Raw genomic sequence first — 22,570 nt, forward strand, 5'->3', positions numbered from 1 at the left:
ATGGCCCATAGACAAGGACATTTTGCTGCAAGGAAAACAGAAGATCTCGTAAAGAAAAATTATTTTATACCTGACTTAGCAAAGAAAACTGAGAATATTGTGAAGAGTTGTGTTGAATGCATAATAGCTGATGCTAAGAGAGGTCGAAAGGAGGGTTACTTAAATCCAATAGACAAAGCGGATAAGCCTTTAATGACTTATCATTTAGACCACGTAGGGCCAATGGAAGCTACGCATAAACAATACAATCATATACTGGTAGTCGTGGATGGGTTTACTAAGTTTGTGTGGCTGTATCCCACTAAGAGTACAGGCACGAATGAGGTAGTAGACAGGCTAACTAAGCAAGCGACAGTCTTTGGTAACCCACAGCGAGTTATTACGGATAGAGGTACAGCTTTTACCTCAAAACAATTTGAAGAGTACTGCGAAGAACAGTCCATACAACATTTGTTAATTGCTACGGGTGTTCCACGGGGGAATGGACAGGTGGAGCGTATGCATAGGATAATTGTACCAATGTTAGCAAAATTATGTGTTGAGACTCCTGCTAACTGGTATAAGCATATAGATCGTGTACAAAGGACGATAAATAATACGCCACCTCGTAGTACAAAAGTAAGTCCATTTAAGTTATTGACTGGGGTCGATATGAGGGCAAAAGACTGTACTGATATTAGAACAATTTTAGAAGAATATGCCATCAAAGAATTTGAAGATGAACGTAGTTCATTGCGAGAAGAAGCCAAAAAGAACATATTGAAAATTCAGCAAGAGAATAGAAGGGAATATAATAGAAGGAGAGTGCCTGAGAATTCGTATGACGTTAATGATTTGGTAGCAATAAAACGTACTCAATTTGGGACTGGTATGAAATTGAGACCGAAGTTCTTGGGTCCGTACAAAGTTGTGCAAAAGCTGAACCATGGTAGGTACGTCGTTGAAAGGGTAGGCGACCATGAAGGGCCTAGGCGTTGTACGACGGTGGCCGAGTACATGAAGCCATGGGTACTACATTCGAGGGCGAATGTAGGTCAGGATGGCCGAATGTAGGAACGGGTTACGCATACACTACATTGCGCTCCCCACTACCTGCTAAATGCACTCGCTAATGCGACGTACGACATACGTTTTGTTTAAAGACATACACTAATCACAGCACAACAGACGGGACACACTAAACACAGCACGTTGAGCAAAGCGAACGACTCAACAATGCAAGTAAGCACAGACACAAGACAAACGATCATCAGTCGCTATTGAGAAGTTACAAACATTAGACGTTAGAAGAAAGTGTTTTTGAAGTGTGTGAAATAAGTTTTCTTTGAAGTATGTAAAAGAAGTTTTACAGTATTTGAAGTTTATGTTAATAAGTAATCAATAAGACATTTTGTGTAAATAACCAAAAAATATGAATTAAAAACTGTGTAAATAATTTATATGCTAAGTTTTCTTCAACTAATTTTAATAAACTGAACCTGAAGTATTAATAAATGAAATAAACTTTTATGTTAAACATTAATCAAAGTGTTTTTATTCAAACCAGAGGTCATCATACCCACATATATGTCCTCAAGGAATTAAAATATCGACCAAAAATAAAGTTTGTATATTTTTTTATACAAAAGTAATGGTCTATTTCACCCGCTAAAGAATATCAGATCATCATTCAAAATTGTAGGCATCTTTTTCGACCTATACTTTTACCCGGTGCAAAATTTCGTGACTATTGATGTATAATTGCGACTACTAGCGAGTTTATTATTACACTACAAACAAATAACGGAATATATTAGGCTGTAACTCTGTTATCTGATCATGCACACCAACATAATTGGCATCAATTGAAAGGTCAAGCGTTCCACTTTCAAGTATATCTCAGTTGTCCGGAATGTTACTTCCAGGAATTATGATATAAGCTGTATATTAAAAATTTTCACAATTTTCACACAAAAGTTTTGGTCCATTTAACCCTCTAAATATTATCCGATCGCCACCTCAAATTGCAACCTTCTCCTTTGTGATATACTCTTACCTTATTTAAAATTACGCGTTGATCGGACCATTACTGAGACCTACAGAGCCGCTAGAAAATTGGATAAATATTATGTTTTTGGTCCATTTCACCCGCTCAATATTTCACGATCATCACCAATAAGAATAGGGATCTATTCTGATCTGAATCCGACCTCCATACAAAATTTGGTGACGATCGGTCCATAATTGCGGCCTGGAGCGTGTTTACAATTTATAATGGACAGACGGACGGACGGACTGACGGACGGACACACATCTCAAAATCGCTTTTTCTCGTCGAGATATGAAGATTGGTATACCACATTGGGGGTCTCCGACGAATATTTCGCGGTGTTACATGAATTTTTACCAAAACAAACTTATAATACCCTTTTCCACATTGTGGTATAGGGTATAAAAATGCACTCATAAGTAGATCCCATGTCTAAATCTTTAAAGAAAAAACCAAAACAAACAATTAAAACACAAAACTGAAAAGAACTTAATACGGCATATTCACTGAAACGACCAGAGGCATCGTCAGTGTTTTTAATGTCACACAAGGAAATGCAAATATATGCAGCTGGAACCAAATTTTTTGTAAGCTTGACACTATTTCGAACATTCTTCAAAAAATATGGAGAGTGGCGAAGGATGGCGAAGTTAGTAAAACTCAACTTCAATTTTTAGGACTTGAAAAAAAAAATCCACAAAAAAGTATTAGAAAGAATGTGATTTCCAGCACATTTTATGGGAATAATGTGTAAAAATTTGTATGTAAAAGTTATTAGAAAACCTTGTACTAAAACTTCCATTTCGAAAAAAAATAATTTTATCCTTTCAATTTTGAGTTACTTGCCTTGTAAGAAATCACAACCTTACTGATGTTTTTAAAGTTTTTAAGAGATCATACGTAAATGTCAACTTCTTCTGTTTTGTTTTGTTAAATACCGTTATAAATTACAAAAACAGTGTTGGAATATTAAAATATAATATGTTTAGAGACAATTTGCTGAATTGTCGCTGAGATTTGCTGATATCGATTTTTCGATTTTTGTCGCAGGTTGGGACCAGTGTGCAGTGTTTTATTTTTATAAATGTACTTAAAGCTAGAAAATAATTTTTCGCTTAGCACCAAGTAGTATATTTTTCTTCATGATGGAATCTCTCAAATAAAACGTTTCGTCTTTCGAGTTGAGCTGTTAGACCTAAGAGATACATTGAAAAATTAGATGTCCCACGCATCCAACCATTACGCTACCTTTCGGTTTAATTTTGTCACAATTTTTAATTTACATGCAAGCGTTTTATTTGAAAAGAAAATACTACTTGATGCTAAGCGAAAAATTATTTTCTAGCTTTAAGTGCATTTATAAATAAAACACTGTAGCTTAATTTTTTTAATTATTTTTTTATTTTTAACCTTATAACCATAACCAAATTACAGCCAATGTTGGCCGAAAATGTGGATAAAAATTTTAAAATGCCTGAAATCGGGTGGTACCGTTATAAAACCTGGAATAGCCCCCAATTTTCGGTGGGGAAGTGTCTGTTCGATTGGGAACTCCAAATGCCAAGGTGGTACCGTTATATGGGGGGCTATAGGAAAAATGGACCCATATTGGTTTTGGTTTCATATTCATGTATTGTCATCTAAATTTGAAATGTGTGAAAAGTTTTAGTTCGAGTGGTCAAATGTAACTGTGTTAAAAATGAGTTACTAAATTTGAACTAAACAGACAGGAAACAAAACAATTTAAATAAAACGCTGTAAAAATAATAAACACTGGACCTATTTTTAGGGAAGCTTATGGGTCGATTCCGTACTGCGAGGCGAGTCATGTCGCGTCGTCTATCGTTATCGGTGATTTGTTTGTTTGATTTCCAACATTCATCAAAATAATTGTTATTTTTAAAGTTTTAAGCCTATTTTCGGTTTCCAATAGACGCTGTTATTTATATAGTAGAGGCATTAAAAAATGACTTTAAAAAACCCACAGATCAACAGCAATACAGCCACTCCTTAAAGTGTGTACTGCTTTAAGATTTTTTGCAGAAGGAAGCTTTTAAAAATCCCATGGCAATGACTTTAACCCCACATTGTCAAAGATATTAAGTGAAGTTCTGGAGTCAATAGAGGAAAAACTGTGTACAATTTGGATTGTTTCCAAATTAACAGAAGAGGAAAAATAAAAAATCAAAATAAAAACTATTTTTATTCAAGAACAAATTTCCCGGGCGTTGTCGGTTGCATTGACGGAACACACGTGCATATAATGGGACCAATGGAAGATGTTCGCCATTTATATCTGAATAGAAAAGGATATTTTAGTATAAACGTTTTGTTTGCAAGTAATATTTTACCAATTCTGAAAAAAAATTCTAAAGTGTTAATTGCTTGTCCACACTCTGTGCCATACATCTGGTGTACGGGTTGGTGGACCACAACTATTTAATTGCTCCGCAACATCCTTCCATACCTCATCAAAAGTGGCTTTAGTTTCGCCAAAAAGTCTGACTCCACGAGCTACGTTTGGGTGGGCTTCCATTTTTTCAACCAGCATTTCAAATTGCTGTCTTGTAGTAATTTTCACCATTATAAGTACTGAAACACCAACAACTTTTATAATATTAAATAAATTCACTTAAAATAAATGAAAATGTTTTTTACGTTTCAATTTTTCGTTTTTATTCGTTAGTAAAAATGTACGGCGACATCTAATTTGTTGTCGCCGGAAAATGAACATTACGGCGACAAAATTTGACGGCGTCAGGCGAATATTGCCGCACGGAATCGAAAAATTGCATTTGGCAACCCGACATGACTCGCCTCGCAATACGGAATCGACCCATTAATTTAAGAAAAGCTTAAAAATTCACTTGCCGAAACGTTTATATCTATCCACTAAATCACACATAGAAAAATTTGTTCTTTTATAACCACCCAATAAATTAACATGTTTATTATTTTTAACTTACGAATCATTCTAGTCATTTTAACTATCTCCCTATTTTATATTTAGTGATAAATGACAATTTAAAAAGCAATTTGTTATTTCTTATATTTTATTTACTTTATAGCCCATATCGACAGCACATATATAACGAAACCATGTACTCTCTCTCTCTTTCGGTTTGAAGCTAACAAAATAATTTATTCGAATTTAATGTTAATTGCTAATTTTTCAAAATTAGTACCAATTATTGCTAAACAATATCGACTGAGGTGGTCATTAGCGTTAAATCAATTCAATTTAATGATCCATTAAATCGAATTGAAGGGGTGGACAAATTTATTGCCAGCAGAACAGAAAGTACGTACCTACAACCTACCAATTAAATTAAGTCCAACTATGACTGTGATTTGCATTTACAAAGCGACAACAACATCTTGCAGTGAGTGATTGAGACATTATTTGCATGTCGTCGCACACGGTACAATGAGTAACATTTCTTAGGTGATGTAAAAAATTTCATTGGGAAAAGTGACGACTAGCAAGTGTTGCGGATAAAGTATTTTTAAATACCCAGAATAGAAAAATCTCATGTCTATTTTGATATTAAAGTGTCTTTAATATCTTAATACTGTGTTTATTCTGTTGCTATAAGAACAAATATTTTTTCCCAAAAATTCCTTATAAGACTTATTTATGTTCCCTTACCCGCCACCCAACCTGTTGAACTGCATACTCTTACTTTTCACACAGAAATTATTCAAAGCTTATTATTTACTTGACTTAATTGCATACCACAATGATTTCACAGCACAGACCGCTAAACCAAATCTGTCTCAGACATTGGCACCGGACGAACGAGCGACCGACGACCGACCGCATGATTCATGGTCGGTGTAAAACAATATTTGAATTTTTGTTTAATTAATTTGTTTTCAGTTAAATTGATTCTAAGAAATGCCACATTACGCATGGACATGAAGGCTGAAAAACGTTATGCTGGATAAATTCTATAAAAGGCAATGAAAATTTGTTGTTCAATCTAATGACGACAACAAACAACGACAACCACAATGGAACAATGGTAGTAAACATGGAACAAGCAAATGCAAATACAAACGTGCTGTTGAAATTGATGGAAGTTCATCATTAATGTAAGGAGCCCCTTTCAGAGTAACATTACAGTGTGATAATAAGAGAAAATCATTGTGTTAGGCGATGAAGAGAGAAATTACTGAAACGAAGAGAAATGCTAATATTTGCTGCAATTAAAAGGCAGGGGTGGGAAAATATGCCTGTCTTCCGCATCGTCAATTGCTTTGTGTTGTTTAAACTTCGTCAAAAAATTTGAGTTGCACACTCATACATTGTTCCATTGCAACTAAATGTATCAGAGACAAGTCAGCAAAGGCTATAGTCGGGACGGGCCGACTATGTGAAAGGAGATATTAAAAATTTCATCCACCCTGGCTTTTATACAAAATGACTTAGGGCTAGCTGAACCAAAACAATTAATTACCAAGTCCTTGGCCTGCCAGTTTTTGCGTGCACCGCCAAGCGGCTCATACCCAGCAAAAAAAGTCCTCCCAAAATCATGGGTTTCGTAAGGTATTTTTGGCAGCCGTAATTACACTCAAACCCCCTTTCTTCCCCATTATTTTTACAAGGGCATGTCGCACTCAGTTTGTAGTTATTTTATGACCACTAGAATAACTACTTATTCTGTGGCCACTAGAAGTTGAAAAGTAAGGTGAAAAAATTCTATTTTTAGACAGTTGATGTAGAGAATTTGTTTCTAATTTCATCACACATCTTACTTTTATTTTACTTTATTTTATTTCGCTCGCTGTGCGAGTTGAACCCACTAACCCTCTGATTTCTAGCCAAAGACACTACACACTATGCCACGCACACGAATATTAAGGGTTGCTTAAGAACTTAAATGTGCAGTGCACATGTGCACCACGAACTATTATTTTTTAATTAAAAAAAAAAAAACAAAAAAAAATCGCGTGCCGGCGGTGAGCGTTGAACATACAACCCTAGGATTTATAGTCGGACACACACTCACTGTGCCACCGTCCTCATTACTTAGTAAGGAGGAAAGTAAGTAGGTTTACCTTGTAAATTTTTTAAGAAGTAACCCATTACTTTTCAGATTACTTGTAATGCGAAAAGAAGCTTGTTTACATTACTTTGTAAAGGGTTACGTAATGACTACCGGATCCAAATTTTTGCTGGGTATTTATATGCCTTTTTAGCGGGTTCATCATCGCTCATTCTTATGATAAGGCCTAGCAATTGCATCTCAATACGTTTAACTATATGGATGTCGTTGTATAGCAGATACAGCTCGTGGTTCATGCGACGTCGATATTCACCGTCAACGCAGATTGGTCCGTAGATCTTTCGAAGAATTTTTCTCTCAAACACACCAAGCACTGCCATGTCTGCATGAGCAAGTACCCAGGCTTCGGAACCATACATCAGCACGGGTAGTATCAGTGTTTTGTAGAGCGTTATTGTTGTTTGACGAGATGTGGCTTTGTTTTTGAACTGCTTACTTAAGCCAAAGTAGCATCTGTTAGCCAATACAATTCTTCTTTTTATTTCACAACTGATGTTGTTTGTTGTGTTTATGGCAGTGCCGAGGTATACGAAGTCTTTTACTACCTCAAAATTATAGGAACCAACTTCAATAGTTGGTCCTTTGAACGTAGCGGGCTGTCGAAGGCTGCTTTATAATCGACAAAAAGGTGGTAGGTGTCGATCTGCATCTCTTGGGTCTTCTCCAGGATTTCCGCAGGGTAAATATCTGGTCAATGGTGGACTAGCCAGGTCTAAAGCCGCATTGGTATGGCCCAATTATCTCGTTGACCATAGGCTTTAGTCGTTCGCACAATATCCCTGACACGATCTTGCAGGCAATCGGTAGTAGACTTATGCCCCTATAGTGAGAGCATACGGTCTTATCTCCTTTCTTATGAATGGGGCACAGGATACTCAGGTTCCAATAGTCGGGTACTCGTTCTTCCTGCCAGATGGTGCTAACTAGCTGATGAATACACCTTATCAGGGTGTCGCCTCCGGTTTTGAACAGCTCGGCTGCTAAGCCATCGGATCCTGCTGCCTTATTATTCTTCATCCGGTTTGTTGCTGTCTTTACCTCATCTTGGCTGGGCGGTATACATTCAATACCATCTCCTGGGATTGGATCTGTGGTATCTTCGTCGTCTTCGCTGGATACCAACAGATTTGAAAAATGTTCTTTCCATATCCTGAGTACACTATCTGTATCAATTACCAAATTACCTTGCTGGTCTCTACAGGAGGAGGTGCCTGTACCAAAGCCATCAGTTTGATGCTTCACTCTTTGGTAGAATTTTCGGACTTCATTCTTTCGCTTTTCCATCTCTCTCTTTTTCCTGTGGAAAAGACGTTTCTTCGCTCTCTTTTTCTCCCGATATCTCTCTCGTGCGCTACGCGTTGCTACGGATTGTAAAGTAGCCCTATATGCCGCATTTTTCTCTTCGGTAGCAGCGCGACACTCCTGATCATACCATGGATTCCTTGGTGGAGGTTTCTGGTATCCAAGTATGGATTTTGCGGCTGTTTGCATGGAGTGGGCAATATTTTGCCATTGCGCTAATATGTTATCGGGATGAGGAGTGCTTTGATTAAGCTATTGGGCTAGTTGAGTGGAATATGATGTGGCTATCTGTTGTGATTGCAGCTTACCGAGGTCAAACTTTCGTGTTGTGTCTGTTCGTACTTTGTTTGCTACGTTTAACCGGGTGCGTACCTTTGCTGCAACTAGGTAGTGGTCCGAGTCTATGTTTGCACTTGGAACGAGCGCACATCCAACACGCTCGATGAATGTCTTCCACCTATCACAACGTGATCAATTTGATTTCTTGTTTCCTGATCTGGAGACAGCCAGGTGCCCTTATGAATATCGAGATGATTAAATCTGGTACTGCTAACTACCATGTTTTTTGCAGCTGTAAAGTCTATCAGCCTCATACCATTGTCAGATGTTTCACTGTGGAGGCTTAATTTCCCGACTGTTGGGCCAAAGATATTCTCCTCTCCAATTTTGGCATTAAAATCGCCTAGAATGATTTTAATGTCATGGGCAGGGCAACGGTCATATGTTTCTTCTAAGCGCTCGTAAAATATATCTTTGGTCTGTTCGTCCTTTTCTTCAGTGGGAGTATGAGCGCAAATAAAGCTGATGTTGAAGAATTTTGCTTTTATTCGATTTGCAGCAAGTCTTTCATTAACTGGGGTGAAGCTGGAGACCAGATGTTTTAACCTCCGACCAACTACAAATCCGCAACCAAACTCATGCTTTATGTCATGGCAGCTATAATACAGTGCGTCACCTTTAGGTGTTGTTGTGACGCCTTTCCCGTTCCATCGTATTTCCTGTATGACAGTAATGTCGGTCCTTAAAACGTTTGGGTCGTCAACTTTAGACGAATTTGTTTTTCTTTTCTTTTGTTTTTTCATAGTAGGCTGCTTTTTCTAGGGGAGGGTTACTAACGGAGGGTTTTTAACGTTCTTATGGGTGAACGCGCGGCACATGTTAACTCACAACCTTTAACGGGTGTTAAAGGCAGTTCGAGCCAAAAATACCTCGACTCCGAAACCCTGCTTCCTCTATACCCTATTTCTTTAAAAATGCTATATTTACAATAATTACGAATGCAGTGGTGTGGAAAGTCAGGGAATGTACAGGGATGACCCTGAAAACAGGCTACATATTCGAATGAAATCCAGAGCGGGCAAAGTACCTCCCCTATGCGATATTTTTAAAAAACGCTATACTTGCAAAAATTACGCATGTATCGGTTTAAAAATTTACGAATTAATCTACAATCTAGGAACTTCTTTGGGGCCGACCATGCCTGTTTTTTAAATATGTAATATCTCCAATACTACTGAACCGATATCCATCAAATTTGCAGGAGAATCTTAATGTTTGCCATTGTTATATAAATATATTTTACGAATTTCGGAGGATGTGCGGTACCTTCCCAACGGCATTCTTTTATGTATAAGCCAAACTTATGATTATATCGACTTCAGCATAAATTTTGGGAGGCAAAGGGGTTGTGTGTAGCCTAGGTAGATATTTGGAGCCAAAATACCGGACCACGTCCACTTTTTAAATATGTTATATATTGAAAACTGATGACTACGCCCACTATTTTCAGACAATATTTTTCCAAAACTACTGAACCTCATTTCATGCATATTTATTTTATTTAGTCCCATTTCGATAGGACTTGCGGTTTTCAAGCAAAATCGTGAAAACCTAAAAATGTGAATTTTGAGCGCGATGTATTAAAAAAATCCATCCAGCGATTTTTTTGTTTTTGGATTTTTCTCATCTATAAACATTGCTGTTTCAGAATCCGCAAAAACTTCCCTGGTGTAAGCGGTTTTGTTTTAAAGTTAGTTAAGGTGCACTGTGCGTAACATTGTAATATAAGGTGACGATACAGTCAATCCATTGTCCTAAATTGAACTTCTATATCTCAATAACGGTAAAAACTACGAAGATATTTTAAGAGACAATCTTGTAGAGAATTTTCATAGCTACAACTTTTTTTTAGTCCCATTTCGATGGGACTTGGGGTTTTCAAGCACAATCGTGAAAACCTTAAAAATACTTAAAAATGACAACTTGAATCGCGAATTATTTAAAAATCGCTCCGTCGTTTTTTTTTTTTTGTTTTTGATTTTTGTCATCCACGAATATTGTAGTTTCAGAATTCGCAAAAACTTCCCTGGTGTAAGCACCTTCCATTTAAATTTGGTTCAAGAGCACCGTGAGAATTTGTTTTCATTTCATTCATTTTTTCCAAAAAAAAAAAAATTAAATCGATTTGTGCATGAACATTTTCATACTTCAATGGAATAAAAATCGTTTTTGTGTAATTAATAGGCAAAAGTTCAATAATCCGTGCTACAAGAGATCATTTAAAAAATGTCGAAAAGTCATGACCCTAATATACATCAAGGAATTCCACAGGGTGAGATGATTTCGCCATACTTACCTCTGACTTGTTTCCGTCCATGCTAGGCGCCTTTATGAATTGAACCCAGTGAATATTTGGGTCAATGGGGTGAACCCGGAGAAATCTGAGATGGTGCTATTCAAAACAAAGCAAGGAAGGGATGGACCGATGTGGTTTATCTACGAACTTAAACTAAGTTTGGGCAAAATATTACGACGGCCAAATTTTGGACCGAGTCGACAAATCCGTTCAAGAGTTATCTTGTGCTCCAACCACTACACACGGTGTCACTGGGGCTTTTTGCACCTTTCAGGATATTTTCTCAGGAAGTATAGATTTGCCCCCGATGAAACTTGTACCGTCGTATGGGGGGCAGTGAATACAAGTTGTTACATTACAGCAAAAATCAAAGCGATTCGAGAGCACCTCCTAAAGTTAACTTTTCCGAAATTTTGTGTGGGAGGTACCCGATGGAATGGACCGATTGAGCCCATATTGGAACCTCATCTAAGTCTGGTAGAAATATCACGATGTGCAAAGTATGGACCGAATCGGTTTCTCCTTTCAAGAGTTATCGTGTGTACAATTTTTCGGAACATTTTTGAACTTTTGTGGGGGAGGTACTCGAAGAAGTAGGCCGATATTGCCCATCTTCGAATTTAAACTTACTTTATACAAAATCATTCGTAATATTTTGTCTAAAGTAAAGATCCAAATTTTGGATCAAATCGGTTAATCCGTTCGAGAGTTATCGTGCGCTCCAGCCAGCCAGACAGACAGACGGACGGACATTGCTAAATCGATTTTAAATTGTCTGATACACATTTCGTCCAAACATTCTTGGGATCTAAAACCATTATTTACATTTTGCCCGTATAAAAGTGTATTTACCCTCGTTAGCATAAATGCTGAGGGTATTAAATATGATGATACAAACACAGTTAGCGCGGTGGAGCAATTTTGCGACCAGTTGGAACTGCAATTGTTAAATTACAGGCAGTTTGGTCAAAAGAATATAGCCAAAATTCTCAAAATACCTAAAATCGGAATGTACATTTTTATGGGTGCTGTAACAAAATATCTAACTACATTGACAATTTTTGGGGGAAAGTTTTGTGACCACTGGGAAAGTCATATGTGAAATTATATGTAGTTCCGTTAAAAAGTATAGCAAAAGTCCACCAAATACCTAAAATCGGGAGTTACCGTTGTATGGGAGCTGCACCAAAACATTGGCATATGTTATTAATTTTTGTTGGAGAATTATTCTAAATGCCAAATCTCAGCTAATACGGTATGCAAAGTTAGCTAAATCCTCGAAATACCCAAAATCGGAAGGTACCGTTATATTAGTCTGAGCCAAAACAAGGACCAGGGAATCTCAAAATGAAATTACAGATCAAAATGTAGCTAAATTCTCAAAATGGGGCAGCTGTGCCACTGGGTCGGCTTTTCCACCGCAGATTTTCTTGAAAACTACACAAAACCCGTTAAAAGGAAAATTGTGAGTTTAGCGAAGATCTATCATATCCCGAAAGCTGGCAGTTGTGTCAAAGATACGATTGAGGATGCAGGCAGTTTTGTGTTTTCAGGGTGTTGCGAAAAAAGTTCATGGACGGTATATTTTGTTATATCTTATTTGCCTTTGGTGATATCCAAAATACATTTTATACCGTTAAAAGACAACTTCTAAAGAATAGAAATCCAAATATTTTGTATTAAAAAAATAATTATAAATGTCAAAATTATTCATATTATGAAGTATGTCTATGCATGGGGTGGGGTGGGTTAATGTGAGAAATTTGTCAGGTTTAACTTATATTATTTATTTTATAGATATACCACACTATAATGTGAAGTCAAAATCAAATATTATGCTAAACGTATCGTATTAATGTAATAGCATATCGTTTGTATCTAAATTCAACATACCAAATTCAATTGAATGCTAGGTTCTGTTGGTTTTTGTCACTTTTAGTATATTTTTTGATTATTTAATAGATAAAACGTTCCTTTATTGTAAAATTTTTATATCTAAGGAAGAAGTGTGGTAAATGAAGTTTTAGAGTCCCTTGGTGTAGGCATCCACGTCGGTGGCAAAGCTTCCCTATGGGTGATGTAAATTCTCGAAAATTATATTTTAAAAACAAAATTATAAACATTTATATGGTAAATTTCAAATTTCCTTTACAATTACATAGAAAAAAAATTAAAAACTTTTTTGGCGAGCACATCCGCCATTTTTGGTACATGGGTTACGAAAAAAAGTCGTGGTTTCAAATCTGTTCGCGTTCACAAAATTGGATGCTGCACTCAAAAGTTATTTGCGGTTTTACTCTCTTGTAAAGAAAAAATATTTAAAAATTCCTATTGTGTTGTAATATGAACATGTATATATGAATCGTTAGCAGCATTTGATATCTATCCGTAGATGCTAAAATAGTTGCTAAATTTATTTTTATTTTCGCGGAAAATCAAAAAATATTGAAGAAATCTTGGAATAAATTTTATTTATTCTAAATCAGAGTCCAAAACATCGCTAAAAAATAATTTAAAAATACGTACAGACAACGCGTAGAAAAATGTGAGACCAAAATTATAAAGATCGCGTTTATAACTTGCATATTACAGCAAAAACAAAGAACGGAAACTTATTGTTGGAAATTATTTCAAAAATATATTTTTGGTTAAATACGAAAAATTTGAAAAATAAATGTTGGGAGTTATTCTATTATTTCGCTAAATTTCGATCCAAATCCTGAAGTATTTTGCTTAAACTTCTACGAGAAAAGTAATTAGTCATCGTGAAAGTATATTTGCTTTCTGTGATAAGCTATAGAAATAAGAAGTAGAGAGTAATATTGAAATTACAATCAAAGAAAAAAAACATAGAAGTTAAAAACCGAATAATTTGTGAATTGGTTTAAATCGGTTGAGGTGCATGTGCTTTTCGGATACAGGGAGTCCATGTCTATCAACATGCATGGATTTGCCCATGTTTCATTCAGCGGCCAAAGTGTGCCATCAGTTGCATCTTACTATTCAAAAAACCTTCAAGTGGGCAAAAATTACGCGATATGCATATGATGATAAGGTGCATCCGATAGATTCGTCAAGAACTGCGGATGTGCCACCGCATTCTATTTTGGGATAAATAGGGATATTACTCCTGAATCTTTGTAATTTGTGACACACCTTTTTGGCAAATATTATAATCGCGTATAAAGGATTACATTTATGCAAAAATAATCAAAGAAAATCGCGGTTCAATTCCCGGAATTGTCAAAATATATATTTGCAGATTTTCCTACATTCAAGGTATCTATATCCGGCGTTTTAGTGGATGGATTTGACCGCGAAAGAACTCATTAGATCCGGCACGTAAAAAAACTAAAATCACGCGGGGTTGAGGGGTACCTGTACGACAGTTGTAAATTTTAAAGCCAAAAAATAGGTTTTTTCAGAAAATTTACGCACCAAATTTTCGCCTTTGGACTCCTATTACTAGGAAGCTGTACGGAGCACACTCATGAGATATACATCGAACGACGTGGAATCGCGAGTTATACAATCCTATAAACTAGCTTGGATTATTATCTAGTTGCACCCACTATTTATAAGAAAAATTCGAAAAACCCAGTTTTCAAAACTTCAAAATGTCAGCATCGATTTTAGGGGGATGCAGTGTATATATCGAAATGTCATACATTAGAACCATGTTGCCCAAGGGGTATTCTTCAATTCTTTCTTTGAGCTTATGTCTGAATTTTGCGTGGTTTGGCCAGAAAACAAGAAAGAACACAAAAAACTTGTTTACTTCAACACGTTTTTCCCATTTTTATACCCTCAGCCTTTAGGCTAAAGAGGGTATTTACACTTTGATACGACCAAAAATGTGCCTCATCGAAATAATAGTTTTAGACCCCAAGTATGTTTGTACGATATCCGTTTCAGACAATTTTGAGTAGATCTAGCAATGTCCGTCCGTCTGTCTGGCTGGCTGGTGCGCACGATAACTCTCGAACGGATCAATCGATTCGGTTCAAATTATGGGTATCGAAATATTTTGTCCAGATTCGATTTAAGTTCGAAGATGGGCCATATAGGTCCACTCTTTCAGGTACCTCCCCCACAAATGTTAAAAAATTGTCACAATACTTGTGCGCACGATAACTCTTGTAGGGAATAACCGATTTGGTCCATACTTTGCACATCGTGTAATTTCTACCAAACTTAGATAAGGTTCCAATATGGACTCAATCGGTCCACTCCTTCGGGTACCTCCCACACAAAATTTCGGAAAAGTTCAGTTTAGGACCTGGTCTCGAATCGCTTTGATTTTTGTTTACGCAAGTTGTATTTGCTGTCCTCTATACGACGCTGTAAGTTTCATTAGGGGAAAGTCCATACTTCCTGAGAAAATAGCCTGAAAGTTACACAAAACCCTATGACACCGTGTGCAGTGGTTGGAGCGCAAGATAACTCTCGAACGGATCTGTCGATTCGGTCCAAAATTTGGCTTTCGTAATATTTTGTCCAAACTTAGTTCAAGTTCAAAGATGGATTATATCGGTCCACTCCTTCCGGTACCTCCCCCACAAAAGTTCGAAAATGTTCGGAAAATTTGCGCGTACGATAACTCTTGAAGGGAGTAACCGATTTGGTCCATACTTTGCACATTATGAAATTTCTACCAGACTTAGATGAGGTTCCAATATGGACTCAATCGGTAAACTCCTTCGAGTACCTCCCACACAAAATTTCGGAAAAGTTCAGTTTAGGACCTGCTCTCGAATCGCCTGCTATTGAATCTCTTTGATTTTTGTTGAAGCAACTTACATTCGCTGCCTCAATTACGATGGTAAAAGTTGTTTCAGGGGCAAGTCCATACTTCGTGAGAAAACCCCCTATGGCACCCCCATGGTCTATGTCGGTCCATTCTATTAAGTACCTTTTCCGCAAAATTTTTGAACTTTAATCCTAATCAACATTTTTGTTGGTTCATACGACCAAAATTTTGAAACCCCCTAAATACATAAGTTTTTTGTGAAAAAAGTGTTTCAATTTGCACAGGCTGAGGGTATATCTCTATCGGCAAAGCCGACTGATACTTTTTTACTTGTTTTATATTACCACCAACGCAGCTTCCACGAAAATTATTTGTTATGGTCCATATTCTGAGATCTTGGTTAAAACACTTCAATTAATATAAATGTATCCATATTTTATAAAATATATTAGCAGTTCGCGACTTATTAAATGGTGAACCTCAACTTCAACGATTGTAAAACTTTTTTGAATATTACCAAATGTATATCAAAACTTAAAAACAAGATATGCTTATATTGTTTCCAAAAATAATATTTGAAAAAACTTTAGCGGTGTTGATATTAGAACATTTTGAACAAAAACGTGGCACACCCTCCCCATGTTACCATATATGTTGGTCTATACTAAAACATAAACCTATATTGCCATTTTTGTCGGAGAACTGTTGTGACTACGTACAACCTCAAATATCAAATTACAACTATTTCGGTTAAAAATTTTAGCTAAAATCCTCAAAATGACTGCACGAAACCTGAAATGTCATATAACGGGTAGAGTCTCCTTGGCTTACATGTCAAATTAGTAGTTCGGTCATAAGAATGTAGCCAAAATTCTCAAAATACCTAAATATGGAACTACATTAATAATTCTTCAAATATTAAAATATAGGTACTTCGGTAAAAATATTGCAAACGTAATCAAAATACCTACAATCTTAAGATACCGTTATATGGAGGTTATACAAAAATTTTTACTCATAATGATAATTTTTGTGCACACTGGGAACCTCAAATGTCAAATTGCATGTAATTCGGTCAAAACAAAGCAGCTACAGTTTTCAAACCATACCTTACTTACTTAGTTGGCCCATTACAGAACATTTGTTCCATAGACCGAACTAAGAAAAGATCTCCATTCCTCTCTGTTTTTCGCTTGACTTTTTGGAATACCGCGCCTTTTCATTTCTTCATCCACTTGTATGCTCCATCGAAGCTTAGGCCTGCCGATTCTGCGTGCACCGCCATGTGGCATGTATTCATACGCCTTTTTAGCGGGTTCATCATCGCTCATTCTCATGATATGGCCTAGCCAACAAGTAACACAAGACAAGTAACATGTGGCTATTGGTGTAAATTGTGCCATTTCTTTTGACATTTGCATCTCGTATTACCTTTTCCAGCAAAATGTTGAATAGGTCACACGAAAGGCTGTCTCCTTGTCTGAAACCTCTTTTGGTACAAAATTCTTCGGAGAGGTTCTTTCCAATTTTAACTGAGGACCTAGTATCAGTTAAAGTCATCTTACAAAGCCGGATGAGCTTTGCGGGGATACCACATTCAGACATTGCGTGGAATACCTTTGATCGGAGGGGACTGTCGAATGCTGCTTTATAATCGACAAAAAGGTGAAATGTGTCGATCTGCATCTCTTGGGTCTTCTCTAGGATTTGTCGCAGGGTAAATATCTGGTCAATGGTGGACTTGCCAGGTCTAAAGCCACATTGGTATGGTCCAATTATTTCGCTGACCATTGGCTTTAGTCGTTCGCACAATATCCCTGAGACTATCTTATAGGCAATAGGGAGAAGACTTATGCCCCTATAGTTTCAGCACACAGTCTTATCTCCTTTCTTGTGGACCGGACATAGGATGCTCAGGTTCCAATCGTCGGGTACGCGTTCTTCCTGCCAGATGGTGCTAACTAGCTTATGCATACACCTTATCAGCGCGTCGCCTCCGGTTTCAAACAGCTCGGCTGGTAAGCCATCGGCTCCTGCTGCTTTATTATTCTTCAGCCGGTTGATTGCTGTTTTTACCTCATCTTGGCCGGGCGGGATTGGATCTGTGGTATCATCGTCTTCGCTACTATTGGATACCAGCAGATTGGAGAAATGTTCCTTCCATATCCTGTGCACGCTATCTGTATCTGTTACCAGATTACCTTGCTGGTCTCTACAGGAGGATGTGCCTGTACCAAAGCCATCTGTTTGATGTTTCACTCTTTGGTAGAATTTTCGGACTTCATTCTGTCTCCTGTACATCTCGATTTTTTCACACTCCCGCTGGAATGTCTTCCATCTATTACAACATGATCAATTTGATTACTTGTTCTTTGATCTGGAGACAGCCAGGTGCCCTTATGAATATCGAGATGATTAAATCTGGTACTGCTAACTACCATGTTTTTTGCAGCTGCAAAGTCTATCAGCCTCATACCATTGTCAGATGTTTCACTGTGGAGACTGAATTTCCCGACTGTTGGGCCAAAGATATTCTCCTTTCCAATTTTGGCATTAAAATCGCCTAGAATGATTTTTATGTCATGGGCAGGGCAACGGTCATATGGTCGTCCTTTTCTTCAGTGGAGTGCATGAGCGCAAATAAAGCTGATGTTGAAGAATTTAGCTTTTATTCGAATTGCAGCAAGTCTTTCATTCACTGGAGTGAAGCTGGATACAAGATGTTTTAGTCTCCGACTAACTACGAATCCACAACCAAACTCATGCTTTACGTCATGGCAGCTATAATACAGTGCGTCACCTTTAGGTGTTGTTGTGACGCCTTTCCCAATCCATCGTATTTCCTGTATGGCAGTAATATCGGTCTTGTACTTTTCAAGTACGTCTGCCAATGCGAAGACTGCACCTTCTCTATAAAGAGTGCGAACATTCCAGGTGCAGATTCGCAGATCATGGTCCTTAAAACGTTTGCGGGGTTCGTCAACTTTAGAGGGGTTTGTTTTTCTTTTCTTTCGTTTTTTCATAGTAGGCTGTTTTTTCTAGGGGAGGGTTACTAACCCGACGCCCAAACCCAAGTTTTTAACGTTCTTATGGGTGAACGCGCGGCACATGTTAGCTCACTACCTTTAACGGGTGTTAAAGGCAGTTCCCCAGGTGACACCACGGGGAGGTCAGTGTCCACTTGGGATGAAAGAGGGACCAAGATAAATCCTGGGCTTTGCCATGTTAAAACCGGTCAGGACCGTTCCTTGGTATCTTCCATCCCCTACGTGCCCCATCTTACCACATGAAAAACATCTTGGCTTGAATTTCTTTTGAGTTTTAAATACCGTATCAGGCAATGGAGAAACTTCAGATTTCCGTTTAAATTCTTGAAGCAGTTTTTCCTTTACCAAATCCACCGTTAAATCGTTCTCTGGACGCATCTCCAATGATGAAACCAACGAAATGTATTCCTCCGGCAGGCTCCCAAGCAAAAATGCAACAGTTTTGTGGTCATTAATTTCCTCACCAAGGTCATTTAAACGATCCACAATATCCATAAATTCTGTTATATGTTATTCCATCGATTGATCTCCTTGCATTCTCTTTGTTGATAATTGACGTAAAAATAAATATCCTATTGCAAAGTTTGAAACACTCAGTGGTTCTATATCGATAAAGTTTCTTTATTGAAGTTTTAGAATTGAATGGAAAAATATTGAAAATATTTTTCACATAAAACAGGTATACAAATTTATGCCTACTACATTTCTATAAAACATGTAGATATATATACAGTACAATAATTGTATCTACATTGTACACCAACAATTTTTTATCGTTAATCTGGTTAATCTAAGGGCTGAGGGTATAAAAAGGAAGTTTTTACCGCCACCTTCCAAAACGTCGTAGCAATTTAGAACTCTTATTCTTCTGAACTGTTATTTTTAATTCGGAAACTGCAAGACCTTTACATTGATTGCCAGCAGCAAGCACTTGATTCCCCATCTCTGTTAAATGATACATTCCCAAGCCCCACTGTAAAATTTACATTTGTTACAGTAAAGAGCATAGCATAAGAGAATCATCACTATTACTTATTAACGTTTCTCTTTTATACTCTGTTGGTGGATTGTTATGCTTGATTGTTGTTATTTTGTTTGTTGTTTTGGTTCATTTGGTTGGCCGGCTTTTACTGACTGCTTCGTCGCTTAGGTTGGATTGTTGTGCTTTGTTTAAAATGGTTGTTGGGGTTGCATTGGCGGTTGTGGTTGATTGGTAGTTTCAGTTCGATGTGATTGGTTGGCTCAGCCAAGTATGGACCTACTATTTCAGTGTATTTGAATTAAACAACAGTTTGAAAACAATCAGTTGCAGTTAAACCGTAGCGCCGAACGGTCTAACATTTTCACGATTTTATTGATAAATAAGAATCTGTTACAGAATTTCGTTGAATGAGAAAAGCTAAAAGCTGGCTGCTGGTCTTAGACAAAAGGTCCACATCCCGAAAATATGTAGAAACATAATTTACATAAAAAATCATTTGGAAATATTTAGTATTCTTGTAAAGCCAAAAGAGAATTAAAATAAAATTTAATCGAGAAAAAATATATTAACAAATCCAAACGGGAGAGCAAGAGCGGGCTTAGTTTTCATTTAAATATATGTGAGAGTGTTTTTTTCTTTTTATTTATTGTTTTTTATTTTTTCAAATAATTTTGTTTTTGCAAAATGTAAACAACAAAAATAAAATAAGCTTAATCTATACTGTGACGTTCCATCTTCTCTTAGAAATAAATGCTTTAATTCAACAAATCTTAAAAAAGTAAAAAACAACAACAAAATAACGAAATAAATAATAACAACCATAACAACAAATTGTATAAACAAATTTTTGGCGCGTTTTCTGTTCAGTGTCAATGAAAAAAGTTTTGTAATTTTTTTTCTTTTCAAACCCACTGCGTCAATATGAAAAACCCCAAACACTTCCAATACCAACAAATACTAAAATTGTGTTAAAGATAAATAAACAAAGCGGTCGGTCTTTTTCTTTGTGTTTTACAAAATTTTGCAAGCTGAAAAGTAAACTGTTTACACAGCACACCGCTCCGCCACGGCAGTTGTGCGGGCATTACCGGCAAGCAATGAAACAATGGAGCGTATGAGTGTTTTTAATTAAAGGTAATTACAATTATTACTATTATATATAATTAATAGGTATCTTATAGTATAGGAAATCAGTGTTGTATTTTTTTGTTCATATATTTCCATATAAAGGTGTAAAAGATTATAGGCGACAGGGTCGATCATTTAACACGCTTTATAATTGAGTAAATAAATAAGTTTTTTCAAAATCTTATGTAATTTGTGTAAATTTTAAATACGATCGGAAAATTAGTTTTTGCTTTTTAATTAGAATTGAAATTAATACAAAATCTGCATTTTTTCGAAAATTTGCACGTCGTCATGTTTTAAGAATTAGGCAGAGTTTTGAGAAATATATATGTGTGAAGATGTAAGTTGTACAGTGTTTTTGAAAAAAAAGAGTTTGCTGTCTGTATATCCAATGCCAAGCGAAGGTTTGTCTACCAAGAAATTCTTAATTAACAAGGGGAACGGCGATGCAGCCCAAAATATTCCCCATTAAAATTACATGATTTTTGCAGACATCTTGAACGGACATTCCGTATAAATTTAACACTAAAATCACAGATGAGGTAGACCTTCAGCCAGAAACTGAGACGTTTATTTATGGGCCGAACGAAAAGTCCTTATACACCGCCGAAATTCACTTTCATAAAAATAGATCTTTTTGTAATTCTGGAAAAATGTTTCTGAATTCTTCTAATAACAAAATTCATTACGATAGACCAACACACAACAATAATATTTTAAGAGCAGATTTCTAGTCTACTGATTCAGCTGGATGTTTGGCGAAGTTCTTTAAAACGTACAAAAATGTTTTGTTATATGGGAACGACAACAAAATATTGTCTTAATCGAACACCTGAAACGTCAATTTGCAACTAATTTGGATGGAGTATGTGCCTAAAGCCTTTAAGATACATGAATTCAGTATGTAAAAATTACCATCATCGAATTTAAGCTAAGTTTGGGCGGTAAAAAATTTAAGCCAAATCGTTCGAGAGTTATTGTGGGTTAATTTTTTATACCCTCAGCATTTATGCTAACGAGGGTATATACACTTTCATACTTTCATATGCCTCATCGAAATAATGTGTTTCAGACAATTTGGAGTTGATTTAGCCATGTCCGTCCGTCCGTCTGGTTGTCTGTCTGGCTGGCTGGAGCGCACGATAACTGAATGTATGAACCTATTCGGTCCAAAATTTGGCTTTCGTAATATTTTGTCCAAACTTAATTTAGGTTCGAAGATAGGTTATATCGGTCCACTCCTTCCGGTACCTCCCCCACAAAAGTTCGGAAATGTTCGGAAAATTTGTGCGCATTAAACTATTGAAGGGAGTAACCGATTAGGTCCATACTTAGCACATCGTGAATATTATACCAGACTTAGATGAGGTTCTAGTGCGAACTCAATCCGTCCACTCTTCGGGTACTTCCCACACAAAATTTGCAAAAAGTTCAGTTTAGGACCTGTTCTCGAATCTCTTTGATTTTTGTTGTAGCAACTTGTATTCACTGCCCCCCTTACGATGGAACATGTCTCATTAGGGAAAGTCTATACTTCCTGAGATAATAGCCTGAAAGATGCAAAAAAACCCCTGACTCCGTGTGTAGTAGTTGGAGCGCAGGACAACTCTCGAACGGATCAACCGATT

The 22,570-nt window shown here is 36.8% G+C and overlaps 1 protein-coding gene across 2 annotated transcripts in view; it reads left to right on the forward strand.

Moving 5' to 3' along the window:
* The first annotated feature begins 20,053 nt into the window (after positions 1–20,053).
* Positions 20,054–22,570, forward strand: part of cv-2 (crosveinless 2-secreting protein) — a 393,914-nt gene continuing 391,397 nt past the window's right edge. Inside the window, exon 1 of one of the 2 annotated variants that reach the window (XM_073988356.1) lies at positions 20,054–20,948. The gene's annotated coding sequence lies outside the window, so the exon portion shown is untranslated. The remainder of the gene's footprint in view (positions 20,949–22,570) is intronic. The other variant, XM_073988357.1, reaches the window with a different exon arrangement.

Source organism: Musca autumnalis, unplaced genomic scaffold (genome assembly GCF_047663935.1).
Source record: "Musca autumnalis isolate F117 unplaced genomic scaffold, ASM4766393v1 scaffold_5, whole genome shotgun sequence".
Classification (NCBI taxonomy): Eukaryota; Metazoa; Arthropoda; class Insecta; order Diptera; family Muscidae; genus Musca; species Musca autumnalis.